General features: G+C 40.4%; 1 protein-coding gene across 8 annotated transcripts in view; it reads right to left on the bottom strand.

The window, feature by feature from the left end:
- The window catches only part of KIAA1217 (KIAA1217 ortholog), a 316,988-nt gene that overhangs the window by 290,202 nt on the left and 11,617 nt on the right, over positions 1 to 15,169 (bottom strand). The window contains exon 1 of one of the 8 annotated variants that reach the window (XM_053654774.1): positions 2,221 to 2,350. The exons of the other annotated variants lie outside the window; for them this stretch is intronic. The gene's annotated coding sequence lies outside the window, so the exon portion shown is untranslated. Of the gene's footprint in view, positions 1 to 2,220; positions 2,351 to 15,169 lie in introns of those variants that run through there. 8 annotated transcript variants of the gene reach the window in all.

The following is a 15,169-nucleotide window of genomic DNA, read 5'->3' as shown; positions in this document are numbered from 1 at the left end:
AAAGAAGATAAAAAAGATGAACAGTGAAAGGACAACAAACTCACAGTTATCAACAACCACACCTTAAACAAAAGCAAACTAAGAGGACAGCTAGATCAGGAGCAGAACCATAGAAATGAAGATCACATGGAGGGTTAGCAACAGGGGAGTGGGAGGAAGAGAAGGGGGGAGAAGGTACAGAAAATAAGTAGCATAGACGGTAGATAGAAAATAGATATGGGGGAGGGTTAGAATAGTAGGAGAAATATAGAATCTAAAGAACTTGAAGACACGAGAACATAAACTTAAGGGGGGGAATGGTGGGGGTGGGGGTGTGCAGGGTGGAGGGGAATGAAGGGGGGAATAAAACAACCGTAATGGCATAATCAATAAAATATATTTTTTAAAAAACATAATTTATGAAGAAGAGATGATCATCATAAATTTGTAACAAAGGACAAAGCAACTAAAAAACCATAAAGCAAAAATTCTTACAAATGCAAGAACATGAGAAAAATACAATTAAAGCGATAGATTTTATTATACTTTGTTTAAAATCAAATGGCACCAAAAGAATAAAATAAGGACTGAGAAGAAATAAATCACACAAACAACAAACCTGATATGTATAATATATATTAGATAATTTTTATGAATATTTATGGAAAACTTACAAACATTGATTGTGTATTTGACAATTCATAAGAAAAAAATTTAAGCCAATCCATAAATGACTGAAAACTAATAAATTATACAGGCTTCACTCCCTGATCAAATCCAATAAAATTATAAATAAATAATAATAATCTCAAATACTTTGAAATGAAATATTCCTGGGCATCCTTCAAATCCAAGGAAAAAAATCAAAACAGAAAAATTTCAACTTTCTTTAAAACAAAGAAACAGGAAATATTTCATACAAAAATGAAGAACAGAGTACAAGCTGGTGTCAGGAATTATATGCCCTTAAATGCCTTTATTAGTAAACAATAAATACTAAATATAGATATACATACTACTCATTTAGAAATATAAAAGACAGCAACAACTTTAAAAACTAGGAAAAGACAATTACTTATGATAAAAGCAAACAATAATCTGAAGAAGATAAATGTAAACTGATCCTCTGAAAATATTAATAAAACAGATAAACACGAGGGAATGCAAAATAGACATGTGCTCTCTAGAAGCTTATATGAGCACTAAACCTCTTGGTACTTAACTAGAAGTAAAACAGATGTTGCACGAAGTAGGCGGAAAAAGACTCACGGGAATGGTCCTCACACTTTTGTACAGGAGAATGTTCTGGTCCAGTTGAAATGTTTGAAAACCAAAAGGAAAGAAAGAACAAACAAAGTGGAAAGGAGGGACAGAGGGAAGACCAAGAACCCAAGATATAAAAACAGTCATCAGTAATTACAGCACGTATGACCCATTCATGTCTCATGTACAACCACTGCCTATAGTACCACACCACCCACCTATTCCCCCTGCATTTCGGTGCTGTTGGAGTAGAACTGTTGACTGCCCCTAATGGAACCTCAGTAAGTACTCATGAAACAAAGTCCCTACACATTCCATTAACCTGGAAATACTTATTGGTGTAAGCATGACAGTACATGAAGCCTCTTACTGCAGTGTGCTACACCTCACTTTACACTTGGTCAAAATCAATGCTTCGGTTCAAAGCTCCATCTGGTTAACCCCACTGTATTGCACTGTTTACAATTTACCTTCCCATCTGTGTGGGGTTTGCAGCACACCCCCTCGGATTAGAGGAAGAGAAGAAAGAAGGGCAGGCTTGGTAAGACAAAGATGCTGAGTTGGGAATGCAAAATGAGATGGGTACTGAGGTAGGGCCCCGAGAGAACAAATCTAAGAGCATTTCAAAAGGAAGACACTACAGAGTTTTGCTAAAAAATCCACTGAGCTCCAGACCACATCTTTTCCCCCAAATTCCATCCCCATCAGCAGATCCCATGAGTTAATTAACACCGTGGTGTCCTTTTGCACCCATTCCTCTTGTAGTGTTGACTAATGTTACTTCAGTGGTAGCCCTCTAGTCCTTCAGTAGGTCCACACAAAGTGGACACAGTTTAGTGATTTGCTTAAGGTCCTAGCACAGGTAGGAGCAAAGTGACAATCAGAACCCAGATCCTGGGGTGCCCGGTTGGGTGTTCTTGCCTTTTCTGTTGTCCCTGCTGCAGCTCTTCAGGCTTTCATCCTTCTATATCCACTCACCAAGTTATTCCCATTTTTCTTCTGAAAATCTGATGTGTCTTCCTTCAATTCTGGCTGAGCCCCATTCCTCCGGCCCCTGGGCCTGATCCCCGCATCATGGACACTGCAACTGCACCCAGGCCAGCACCCTGGCGTTCACAGAGCCCCGCCTACCTAGCACTGAGAAGCTAACCTTTAAACTTTGCTTTATTCCATTCGCATACTCAAAGGCTACAAAGGTGCCCTGTTTTTCTCAGTCCAAGCTTTCTGCCTGACTTTCGAGATCCCGCACATCCTGGTTTCCTTCTGCTTGAACCCACTGACTTCCCACTTCTCCAAAGATCACTCTGCTTCTCCCAGACCGCCTTCCTGTTCATTCTCGAGGGAGCCACCTCCGTTTTTGTCTCATCGTGGTCTCTGCTGTTCTCCCTTCTCCCACTGAAAGCCGCCAGGCCTTCATTCTATTCATTTAAATCATAATCTGTCAATGTCTTTGTCACAGATATTTGTTGAATGCCTACTATGTACCAGGCAGGAAACAGATAAATTATCTGTTAGGACAAGTCTCCTATTTTTCCAAGAGGCTCCATTCAAATTCTGATTTCCTGTGTGAAATTCCCCTCCCTGCTCTCCCTCTGCCCTGAACCCCAGCAAGCTTTTAAAATACACACCGTACCACCACTTCCTGATGTGTCCCATAACGCAAGAGTCCCCCAAACATTATTGTGCTGGAATAGGTTTGGAAAACACTGCACATTTCATTCCTTTTCCACCTACTCCCAAACCTCTCCCTGAGATTCACAACACCTTTTAGTTACTATTTTAAATGTATTATTGTTAGTTGTTAATTTCTTTAAATAATAAAATGTTTAAACTTATTTATTTTTAAATTTTACATTTTATTGTATTTTTTCTATTATCATTTATCCCCCATACCATTTTTCACCTCTACCCACCACCCTCCCCTCAACAATCACCACATTGTTGTCTGTATCTATGAGGGTTTTTTTTTTTTGCTCAATCCCTCCACCCCACTACCCCACCCTCCACCCCCAGCTGTCAGCCTGCTCTCTATCTATATAAGTCTGCCTCTTTTTCGCTTGCTAGTTCAGTTTGTTCATTAGATTCCACATATATGTGAAAGATCTGATCAGTCCTGCAACACAGAAAGTCATTTAACTTGGGTTAACAAAGAATGTTCCCAAGTTAGAAACCTTCTCCCTACTCTCCAAACAGCTATTAACCGTTTTAGTATTTAGGATTCTGTAGAACATACTTTTACAAAATTCTGATCTAGATCATTGCAATTTGGAATGCACACTGTCTCATGCTGCCCTAACAGGTACTGAATCTGACTTCCCAACTCAAATGCCTTCCCCTTAATGAGAAGATTTTTAGCATGCATTCAAGATCTGTTACAGTGGAGACATTGCATCTAGTCCTCAGAACTACAGTACTGTCTGTCTCATTTCTATGGTTAATAAAAAGCTGCAGAGAAATGGACTGACTTGCTTATAATCACACTGCTGAGTGTCCTGGCATATATAAACTGTTATATTGAACCCCAAAGTTACTACTCTTCCCACCAAAGACAGGAATCCTTGGCAGGGTAGGTACTTTGTGCTTTGCCCAGTGCTCAGGGAGCCCATAGTGTAGATCCCCAACAAATAACCACTTAATTGAATTAGTCCAAGAAAGCACCTGCAGGAGGAAGAATGAGTAATAGCAAAGAAGTGAACTTGAGGATTGAGGAGAGGAAGGGCAATTTAGACATTTTCAATATGAGTTCTATATCAATGTGTTGGACTGAATTACACTGGTCTTTTGGAATTCCTCAATATCAAAATTTCCATCTCATTTGGTGACAATTTTCTCTAGGTTTTGCTGATTACTGCTTCCTAAGTGTCGCCTGCCTCTGCATAGCTTTTGGTTCCTCACTCCCCTTAACTTCCCATATACTCTCAGGAATTCCTAAGCAGGTTTTCCAGGAGAATTTTATTTTGATTTCTATTTTTTTGCAAAGCTCTTCTTAATATAGTACTGTTCTCAAAATGTGTTCTCTTGCTCTTCTACAACACTAATTAAAATGAAAGCTGACGCAGTGGTTGGTGGCATCCAATTAAACATGGATCAAAAGCCATGTGTTATGAATGATCCCCATTTAGGATTCTTCTCTTTTTCCCTGTCTTGTATGATTAATGTCAACTTGAAGTTAATTTTGCAAGTAAAATTGCAGCCCCTTGAATTTAGTCTTATTGATTGCTGAGTCCCTAGCACAATATGTCCTATTATGTAATATTCCAAATCTCCTAAAATGTACTTCTAACATTTTTTAAGTTGCATTTCAAAATATCAGTCCTCTGGGAAACGGTTCCAGAGCTAGCTCCCTCATCTGGCCCTTTGAGTAGCATCATCTGTTAAGCATTAGACTGCTTCTTCTGCTTATATTTTTACTATTGTTCCTCATCATAAGCAAATTTAGATGCCTATTGTTTCTGATGGCTTTCTCATTACCCTCAGACATAGCCAAGGTTATTTGGATTTCTGAGAATCAGATGTTTTTTAATATTGATTCTTTCAATCTTACTATATTCTTTATTCACAGGTGTCTAGTAGTTCATTATATACTCACATATACGCTTATATAAAGTTTCTATATACAACCTGCAATTTTATTAGGACACCCTGGTCCTTCTACTTGGAGGTGTTGCTCTGGCAAGAATAACAGTTTCTCAATTTTTCACCTTCTCAGAGGCTTACCGCTATTAATGCTACTGCTTCTTTAGTGCCTGATTCCTTTCCTTCCCCGAATTATTAAGGGCCAGTGTAATTAGGAGGCTGACTCTTCAGCCATTCTAGGTCACCAGTAAATTTTATACTTACTGACCATGGGCACACTTGTCCCCCATCCTGGTCCTTCTCTGTTTCCTCAGCATTTCAGAATGTCTTTTGATTCTGTCACTCGTTAGAGAAATGGTATACTCTGTAGGTTGAGAGCAAGGTCCCCTCAACCAGATAACAGGATTTAATTCCTGGTGCTGCCCTTCCTTGCTGTTGTTACCTTCAACAAGACTTAAGTTCTCTGTGCTCAGTTCCCCATTTCATTACGGACAGTTACTAATAGTGCCTACTCCATAGGGCTGGTGGGAAGACGGAATAATAAACACAAAGAGTGACAGTGCCACAATTTTAGATGATGCCAATAATATGTTCTCCATGCAGTTTTTCCCACTTTTTAAGCACCATAAATAGTAGCTGAGAAAATAGTGCTAAAGAAATGCTAAATATTTATCTAACATTCTCCATGTTCATGGCTTTGTGTAAGGTATTTCTTCCCTCTTCCTATTGTAATTTGTTCTGCATACACTGCATTGGACTTCTTAATTGCCAAGAAGTTTCCTTTTCCCTTCAGGTTTAGCTAAAAAAAAAAAAAATCTGGTCGTACAAGCATATTTTGTCATCACTTCAAACAGGTAAATGGTTTCTACTAATAAATATGACAATTCTCCCATCATTTTCCCCTTTGGATAGAATAAATTAATTAATCTAAAGAGAAATTCTTAGCTAAGTCTCTTTCCTTTAACATAGTTTATAAACTTTTCATTTATGTATGCATTTATTTACAAAACACATATAATTCCTTCAAGCCTACCTCTTCTACAACACTAGCCTTTCCCCCAGACCTTCACATGCCTGAAGTCGCCACTCACTCAATGGTCTATGCTCCTAGTGGGTCTTTAGTTCTATTAGCCTCACCTTCCAGGCTTCCTGGATACATATACCCATAACTATAGATGAATATTTGTGAATTTCAAATATAAGCCCTGGCTGGTGTAGCTCAGTGGATTGAGTGTGGGCCTGAGAACCAGAGTATCCAGGTTCGATTCCCAGTCAGGGCACATGCCTGGGTTGCAGGCCAGTTCCCAGCAGGGGACACTCGAGAGGCAACCATACATTGATATTTATCTCCCTATCTCCTTCTCTTCCCTCTAAAGATAAAGAAAATCATATATATATATATATATATATATATATATATATATATATATATATATATATCAGGGTTAAGACTATAATATGACAAAAACCTGATTAATTTGGAATTTTACATACACGTTAGAGGGACTACCATCTATTCCCTGAGGTATAAATTGATATCCTAAAATATACAATGTGAGGAGTAACCCAGTGTGATAATTGTGCAATGATACAATTAATCAAAAAAGAGTCATAAAGATGCCATTTCATAAAGACATAAATATGTTAATTTATATTATATATTAAACGTTACATATAAATGCAATTGATACTATTGTACTGATAGGTACAACAAAGTCGATGTTATATTAATTAATTGTATTTGGGAAAGTTAATACAATTAAATGGGGGATTGCCTTCTTAAACCAGATTGCACAGCTACAATCTGGATAAACCAAACATCTCACCAGGTGCTAGAACCAAGAGCTTCAATGAAGGAAAGTGACATATGCTACTTCTGGGCTAACATATTCAAGAGCTTATATACAACCCATCAGCACTCTCGCTCCCTCTCTGTCATGTGACTTGTAATCCATGTGTTAAGATGGCATCATTACAAAATGAAAGTAGTCTGAATCACTAAGTCATTGCACGTACGGCTTCTCTAAAATGTTTCTGTAGGGATTTTCAGTTAAGATGGAGGCGTAAGTAAACACAGCTTGCCTCCTCAAACAACCACATACAAATTAAAACTAAACTATAGAACAACCATCACTCAGAAGTGTCAGAAATCAAGTTGAATGGAGGTCTGACAACTATGGAATTAAAGGAACTACATGAATTCAGACTGGTAGGAGGGACAGAGATGCAGAGTGGGAGGGTCCACATCCACGTGGTGGATAAAAGTTCAGGAGGGACATCTCAGGAGCAAGGAGTCACAACCTCACACCAGGCCCCCCAGCTCAGGGTTCCAGTGCCAGGAAGATAAGTCCCCATAATTTCTGCCTGCAAAAACTATCAGGGATTGAGTTGGTGGAAGACACTTCCGGAGTCCGAAGCACTTACTCTTAAAGAAACGACACACAGACTTACTCAGACTCAATCGCTCTGAGCTCCAGCATTGGAGTAGCAGCTTGAAAGGCACCAGTGGCATATGGGGAGAAACTGAAGCCATCAATGCCAGAGCTCAGGGACAGCTGTCTCTGAGACAGAAAGGAAGGCAGAAGCAATTGTCCCTCTTCTGAAGCCTCCCCATAGAGCCACAGAGCCACAGAGCTGGCAGACTGGTGCCATATCTGAGACTCTATCCACTTGGCTAACACTGTTTGCCCTGCCTTGGAAATCTGGAGACTAGCCCCCCCAACTTATGGGCCTGCCCAAGCTGTTAACAGTGCTTTTTCCATATGAATGGCTGGTCTTGGCTTATGCTTCACATCTTCCCAAATCCTCTCAAATAAGCAACAGCCAGCCTCAATGAGCCCCAGCCCCACTACCTCTTGCTAAGTGGCCCCAGGCCCAGCACTAGCAGCAGCCAGCCTAGGTTCACAGCTTGGCTTTGTCTGGGAACCTCCAAGCCCAGCACAAGTGGCAGCCATCGGCAGACTGCTTTATAGCTCAGCCAGGGTAGACCTGGGCAGAACACAGGTGGGAGCTGACCATGGCCTGCATCACCAGGGAAAACCTAGAGCCTATGCACTCGGTGCACAGCTACAGACCACATCAGGGCACAACCATGCCTCTGCACAGCTGGTCCTCCACAGAGGGCAGAGGCTGATGGTCAGTGGTCATAGCCAGTCCTTATAGCTGACTGGCCTGGGTAAATCCCTCCCATTGACCTGCCAACAGTGATCAAGGCTCAACTAAAGGAGTGAGTAGTACTCATCCCACACAAAGGATGCGTGTTGCGTACCCAGGTTAGGTGATAGGGGAGGCTGTGCCACTGGACCCTACAGGACACCTACTGCATTAGGCCACATTACCAAGACACGGAGTAGAAGCAGCTCTACCTAATACATAGAAACAAACAAAAGTAGTCTGCCAAAATTAGAAGACAAAGAACATGGCCCAAATGAAAGAATAGATCAAAACTCCAAAATTAGAACTAAACAAAATGGAGATAAGCAACCCATCAGATGCAGAGTTCTAAACATTGGTTATGAGGATCTCAAGGAACTTAGCAAGGACTTCAATAGCATAAAAAAGATCCAGTCAGAAACAAAAGATACACTAATTGAAATAACAAACAATTTACAGGGAAATGGCTATAGGGTGGATGAAGACAAGAATCAAATTAAAAAAAAACAACCAGTCAGAACAAGAAGAATAAAGAATCAAAAAAAAAATGAGGATAGTGAAAGCTGCCTCTGGGACAACTTCAAGGATTAAAACATTCAGATCATAAGGGTGGCAGTAGGAAAAGGAAAAAAGCAAGAAGTTGGAAAACTACTTGAAAAAATAATGAAAGAAAACTTCCCTCATTTGGTGAAGGAAATAGGCATGTAGGTCCAGGGAGCACAGAGGATGGATGCAAAGAGGCCCACTCCAAGACACATCATAATTTAAATGCCAAAGGTTAAAGACAAAGAGAGAATCTTGAAAGCAGCAAGAGAGAAGTAGTTAGGGGAGTTCCCATAAGACTGTCAACGGGTTTCTCAAAAGAAACTTTGCAGACTAGAAGGGTTTGGCTAGAAATATTCAAAGTCATGAGAAGCAAGGACCTATAGCCAAGAGTGCTCTACCCAGCAAACATATCATTTAGAATCAAAGGCAGATAAAGGGCTTCATCATCATGAAACCATTATTATATGAAATTGTTAAAGGACTTACTTAAGAAAAAGGTTGCTGGATGGGAGGGGGATATGGGGGTATGGGTGAAGAGGTAAGGGTGAAGAAGTACGAATTGGTAGTTATAGAATAGACATGGGGATGTGAAGTACAGTATAGGAAATAGAGCAGCCAAAGAACTTATATACATGACCCATGGACATGAACAATGGTGTGGGAATTGCCTGAGGGATTGCAGGATGCTGAGTTGAAGGGGGCAAAAGGGGTAAAACTGGGACAACTGTAATAGCATAATCAATAAAATAAAATTTAAAATTTTTTTAAATAATGCTTTTTTATCATAACATACATGCACACACACAAGAAACCACCAGAACCCCCAGGTTTTATTTGTTATGTAGCATATCAGTTTTAAGGCTCATGTCGCCTATTGGCTCCTCTTTTATTATGACTCATATTTGAATGGAGAGCCACTGGAAACTAGCATGTAAAAGGGAAGAGGTAGTCCTGGCTGGTGTAGCTCAGTGGGTTGGGCATGGGCCTGTGAAGCAAAAGGTTGCTGGTTCGATTCCCAGTCAGGGCACATGCCTGGGTTGCAGGCCAAGTCCCTGGTGGGGGACACATGAGAAGGAACCACACATTGATGTTTCTCTCTCACTCTTTCTCCTTCCCTTTCCCTCTCTATAAAAATAAATAAATAAACATTTTTTTTTTTTAAAAAGGGAAGAGTTAGCCAAGGCAGCCTGTACCCTCATTTCTGGTTTTTGACATCAAATACCCTTTCCAAAAAAATATGTTACTTGCTTTGTCCTCAATATTTTTGAGGATCACAGTAAAGCTTTTAATTCACAGGCTTTCTGTGGGTGGATGTGTTGTTATCTGGTAACACTTGCTCCTCTCTTTTATTAATCTTGCTTTTTATCCATAAAGCTCTCTCTATTGAAGATGAGGTCAAGATCATAATATTGTTGGTAGCATACTTTCCTCCTTTAACTCTTTTCAATTTTTTAAAAAAAAATATTTTATTGGGGTGACACTGGTTGACAAAATTATACAGGTTCAGGTGCGCAGTTCTACAATACATCATCTGTACACTGTATTGTGTGTTTACCAACCCAACTCAAGTCTTCGATCATCACCATTTATCTCCCCATACCCTCCTCCACCTCCGCCCACCCCGGCATTAACTCTACTTTTCTTTATACCTTCTGTGTATATGAATGGGGGTCTCTGTCAAGACACTCCCTAGTCTCCCAAAGCCATCCATGGGTCCTGATCATTCCCTTGTTTTACTCAAGATGCAAGTTTTTCCCCACCTTCTGTTTCCACTATTAATGTTACAGAACAGAGCCAAGGGGCAGGTACAATATACTATTACTGAAAGGAACCCCCACTAGATTTGCTATGCCTGCTGCCAGATGAAATACATCTCTCAATGTCAGAGATTTGTGAAAAGGAAAGGAAATGTTTATTTAAAGCTATACAGACTTAAAGTAGTGGCCCAATGTCTCCATTAAAATATCAAAGTCTTTTAGGACACCCACAGACGCACACAGTTCTTCCTTCTCCTGCTGCCCTAATCTGGGGCATTGTATCTCAGGAAAAGAAGCAGAAGTCCATGATTCAGGCTCCTGGTACCATCAGCTGTGCCATCGCCATGATCTCCAGTTAATCCAAAGCCACGTGGCACCTTCTAGTGGCCCACCAGCAAGAGTCTTGTCACCCTTTTTTTCCAGGCAAAGTCTCTCCTGCTTCCTAAGCCACATGACAAAAGGGAGCACCCCAAAGCCACCTGGTCCTCAGTCTCACCAAAGCTGCAGGGTCCCCACTCTGCCAAAGCTGTGTGGTTCTTCCCACGCCAATCTTCCTGTGCAGTCCCATTTCCGACTCCTCCTACAATTGGTTATACCTGCCAGCATTCCCATAACCTTCCACTTTTACTGGGCTGCGTAGTGAGTCTGAGTAGGCATGGCCCCAAGGCATGGAGCCAATCATCTCCAAGCTCTCACATAGGCCCGGTAACCAAGGGGAGTTGCCTCCCAGTTACATCTTGGGTGGAAGTCACTTTCACCCCCCTGGCTCAAAGCATGGCCACAGCTATTTAACATATCTATGAAACCAGTTAAAGGTCATAGATATGTTAAATGACCATGCTGTAGGTTAGCTACAAAGCTGTTGCTATGCAAAACAGCTCTCAATGGCCCTGCTCCATGTGTCCCTTCCCCCAACTCAAACCTGTAAGGGGGAGGGGGGAGGACATCCTATATATTTCTCTATTTCCTGGACACCTTTCCAAATCCTTATTTGGGCCCCCCCTCTTGGCTGCACCCTGTTACATTAATACTCCTAATTGTTTTCAGTGAGTTTTGGTGGAACAGTAGTAAAAATGCCTGTATTCTACCAACTTGAAGTAGTGTTTGCTTCTTAAGACCTGGTCTTCTGATTCAAATGAAGTTAAAACTTCTCTTGTTCTCTGATTTTGACTGTCATTTTCCCTGATTCTGACAAAATCAGGTATACACCTCCTAAAAAGAAGATGTCAGTCAAAGGAATGGATAATGTTGAGTCTTACCAAAGCTTCCAGTTTCAAATTCCATAGAACAACTCTTCACCAGTGAATAAAGTTCTTCAGAGGTAGTTTAAAAAGAGTAGAATAATCTAGAACCTGGGATATTTATGACTAAAGCAACTAATAGATATTTTCCTTATTTTCATTTTCACACTCAGTAGCATAGTTACACCTCTGCGTAGATACCATGGACTAGAGTAGACAGTGGTGAGTGGTGCCAAACGAACCAGGCACAGAGAAATCGCTCCAGTGCTATTTCCATGCAAACACAAAGGAGAGCTGGCTGACGAGGGGATATTAAAGAGGCCCGAGGAAAGGAGCCGGACAAGGAATCCTGGAGTCAGTGACAGCAGTTCAGAGAGTCTTATTGTTCCTGGTTGTATCTCCTCACTGTAGCCCTCCAAGATATTCATGTGAAAGAAAAATTCTCCTTAATATCTCTCCTACTTTTCATATTGAATGAAAAAAACATATCAAACTTTTAAATTAAAATGTATTCCTCTTTCTTCCTAGAGCCACATTATACTTAATACCTGACCACATTAGATACAGAAATACACAAACTAATTGTAACTACAAACCAGGTACTATAGACCTAGTTAAGTTAAACAGAAATTTTATGGGTAACTAGGAATAGAGATAGAAAAATTATTTTCAGAGGGGTTTCTGAGTCTAGGAGTGATAAAATTATTAGTGTAGGTGAGAAGCCAGCGAGACACCCATTTGTTTATTAGTGAAGACATGAAGGAAGAGCATTTCCAAACTCTGTAGCTACACAGTGACCATGCCTGTGAGAGGCTGCTAAACTACAAGACCTTTCTGAACTTGGAGCTATTTCAGAAAAGTAACTTTCAATGTAAAATATATGCAGGAATCTGTTTTCTATGGTTACCTCAGGGAATCTGCCATTGAATAAGATTTATCTTTTCAAAGTAATAACCATGAAATGTTGCTATTACTTGACCCACTGTGATCTACATAATCTGTGACCAAAACTTCAGAAAAATTAAAGGCAGAGGGAGCAAACACCAAGGTCAACAACAAATGGAAAGACCACAGACTAGAAATTCTGGCCTTGGTTCAAATGCTGGCTTCTTGACTTGAGGAAAATTACTTAGCCTTTCCCAGCATTTTATCCTCAATCTCTTCTGACTTCCCAAACTGCAACCAATTAAAATTCTTGGACTCCTCACCCCTCTCTATCTGTACCACTCAAAAGGCACCTATCACATTCGAATTGCATTAAAAGTATTGTCTCATGCATTCATGCAAGAAAAACTATCATGCCCAGTTTACGTCGTGTGCCCCCTCTAAATGCTGAGTTTATAAAAATGATTAAGACAAGGTTGTTATCCTCTAGAAGCACATTCTAGATAGAAGAAAAGTCATACAAAAATGTACAATAAAGGCATGACTATCTGTGACAGCTCAGTACTGCACGATGTCATAAAGAGTACGCAAGGTGTGGCATTTAGGCTGAGTCTTAAAAGACTAGTCTGGGCATAAGAATGTCTTATCTCTTTCACTGATTTGAAAGCAGGAGCCATGCCTCACTGTATCCCTTACAAACGCCTTTATCACTGTAGGTGCCAAATAAATATATGTGGAATGAATAAGTCAAAGAAGTCTGATTTTTTAGCTTTTCATGAAGAAAAAATACAAATACATTTCAAAAATAGAATAGATTTTGTTCTGTCGGTGGGAAAAATGGTCTTTGGGTAACTCGAATTTCTGTTAATGAAAAAATAAAATGACTTTAAGTACTAATTTGAAAATAGAGCCTCTGAGACTGTTACGCCACAGACTGACAATACACCAGAATATTGTAATGCTAAGAGCTGCCACTTTAACAGTGAGAAGATCCATCACTTTCTTTTTCAGGACTCTATGGTATACTTATTACTGCCTTTTGACAAATGAGGGAACTTAGAGAAGATTAAGTCGTTAGCACAATCAGCACATGAATGGAGGCTGGATTCCAAATCAGTCCTGCCTGACTCCAGAGCCAAAGATGGAGCAGCCAGGGGATTCACTTCACAGTTTGACTGCTCCCGCACCAGAATGCGGGGGCAGTCAGGAATGACGGCAGCTACTGTTATGCAGATAAGCACTAGGCTGCAGTAATGGCCATCTGCATTTTTTGAAGACACAGGAAGGAAGTAAAGGAAACCTGTTTGCTTTTCAATAATTTAGACCTTAGAAAATTCTTGACTGACTAAATTTCAAAACTTCAAATATAAGTTTTCAAGCACAAATCTTCCAGTGGTTAAATTCAAATTTTGAAATATAAGATGTGCTCTAATTTTCCTTATGCGTAATACCAGGGAATCAGAACCTACATTCTTTTAGTATCAAAATATTTTGTGTCATGGATGAAAAAGGTGAAAGGATTAAGCAAAAAAATAACAAACAAAAAAAACAACTCATGGACATGGACAACAGCATGGTGATTACAGGCAGAAAAGGAGGATGGGGGAGGCAGAAGGGGCTGAAGAGGGGATAAATGCTGATGGGAGGAGACTTGACTTTGGGTGGTGAACACACAATACAACACACAGATGATGTGTTACAGAATTGTACACTTAAAACCTACATAATTTTATTAACCAGTGTTACCCCAATATATTCAGTAAAATTAAAAATATATTTTGTGTGAGGTGCTAGATAGAGCATTTTCCAGGTCTTATTCTCGAACTCTCTCAGGGGCACTCTTCTCACTGAAGCCACCTCTCTGGGAGGAAAGCAGCCACCAGAAGAGTACCTGGTATTTTGAATCTGGAGAAGTGCATGAGACTTGTGCTATTTCAGTTCCTTCCCATGTCTGGTCATGTATCTTCCTGCAAAGGAAGCCTGGAATAATCCATTGTCAGAAGGTCAGGGAGAAACAAAGGGTGTCACTGAGAAGAGGAAAGAGGAAATGAGTGGTAGGAGAGAGGGAAAGGAAAACGCATTAGATAAAGTGCTGTTCATAGGAACATCACACACCATTGCCTGAGTTTATCTTACAGTGCTGATTAGGGTTCATTCGCAGCAAAGCAGCGGAGTAACAAATGTACACAGAGACCCATGCATCAAAACCTCTCCCCTTCTGGATGGGCATCTTGGAAACCACAAAAATTCATCTCGAATTACGAGCAAAGTGACAACCGACCAGCCCTGGCTGGACGATGCCTAGGACAGAAATGCATGTGACAAGAGATGAGAGCTCAAGACTTCCGACCTACATTCATTATTCCCTGTCATATGATGCCGTGCACCCTTTACAACCTTGCATTTACATGCAGGCTCCCGCATAATTGTTTTGTTTTGTTTTTTTAAAGATTTTATTTATTTATTTCTAGAGAGAGAAGGGAGGGAGGGAGAGAGGGAGAGAAACATCAGCGTGTAGTTGCCTCTCTCATACCTGCTGCTGGGTACCTGGCTAGCAAACCCAGGCATGTGCCCTAACCAGGAATCGGACTGGCAACCCCTGGGTTCTCAGGCTGGCACTCAACCCACTGAGCTGCACCAGCCAGGGCTCCCATGTAACTGTCCTCAGAGAAACCACAATCACCATAGTAGTGGCAATATTCATGACATCACAAATAACAATGGTAATGATAATAAATAAAGTATTTTTGACATGAAAAATACACTATT

Source organism: Artibeus jamaicensis, unplaced genomic scaffold, assembly GCF_021234435.1.
Source record: "Artibeus jamaicensis isolate MK-2021 breed Jamaican fruit bat unplaced genomic scaffold, CSHL_Jam_final contig_867, whole genome shotgun sequence".
In the NCBI taxonomy this organism is placed as follows: Eukaryota; Metazoa; Chordata; class Mammalia; order Chiroptera; family Phyllostomidae; genus Artibeus; species Artibeus jamaicensis.
The sequence above is the reverse complement of the archived record's forward strand: the minus strand, read 5'-3'. Positions and strand labels throughout refer to the sequence as shown.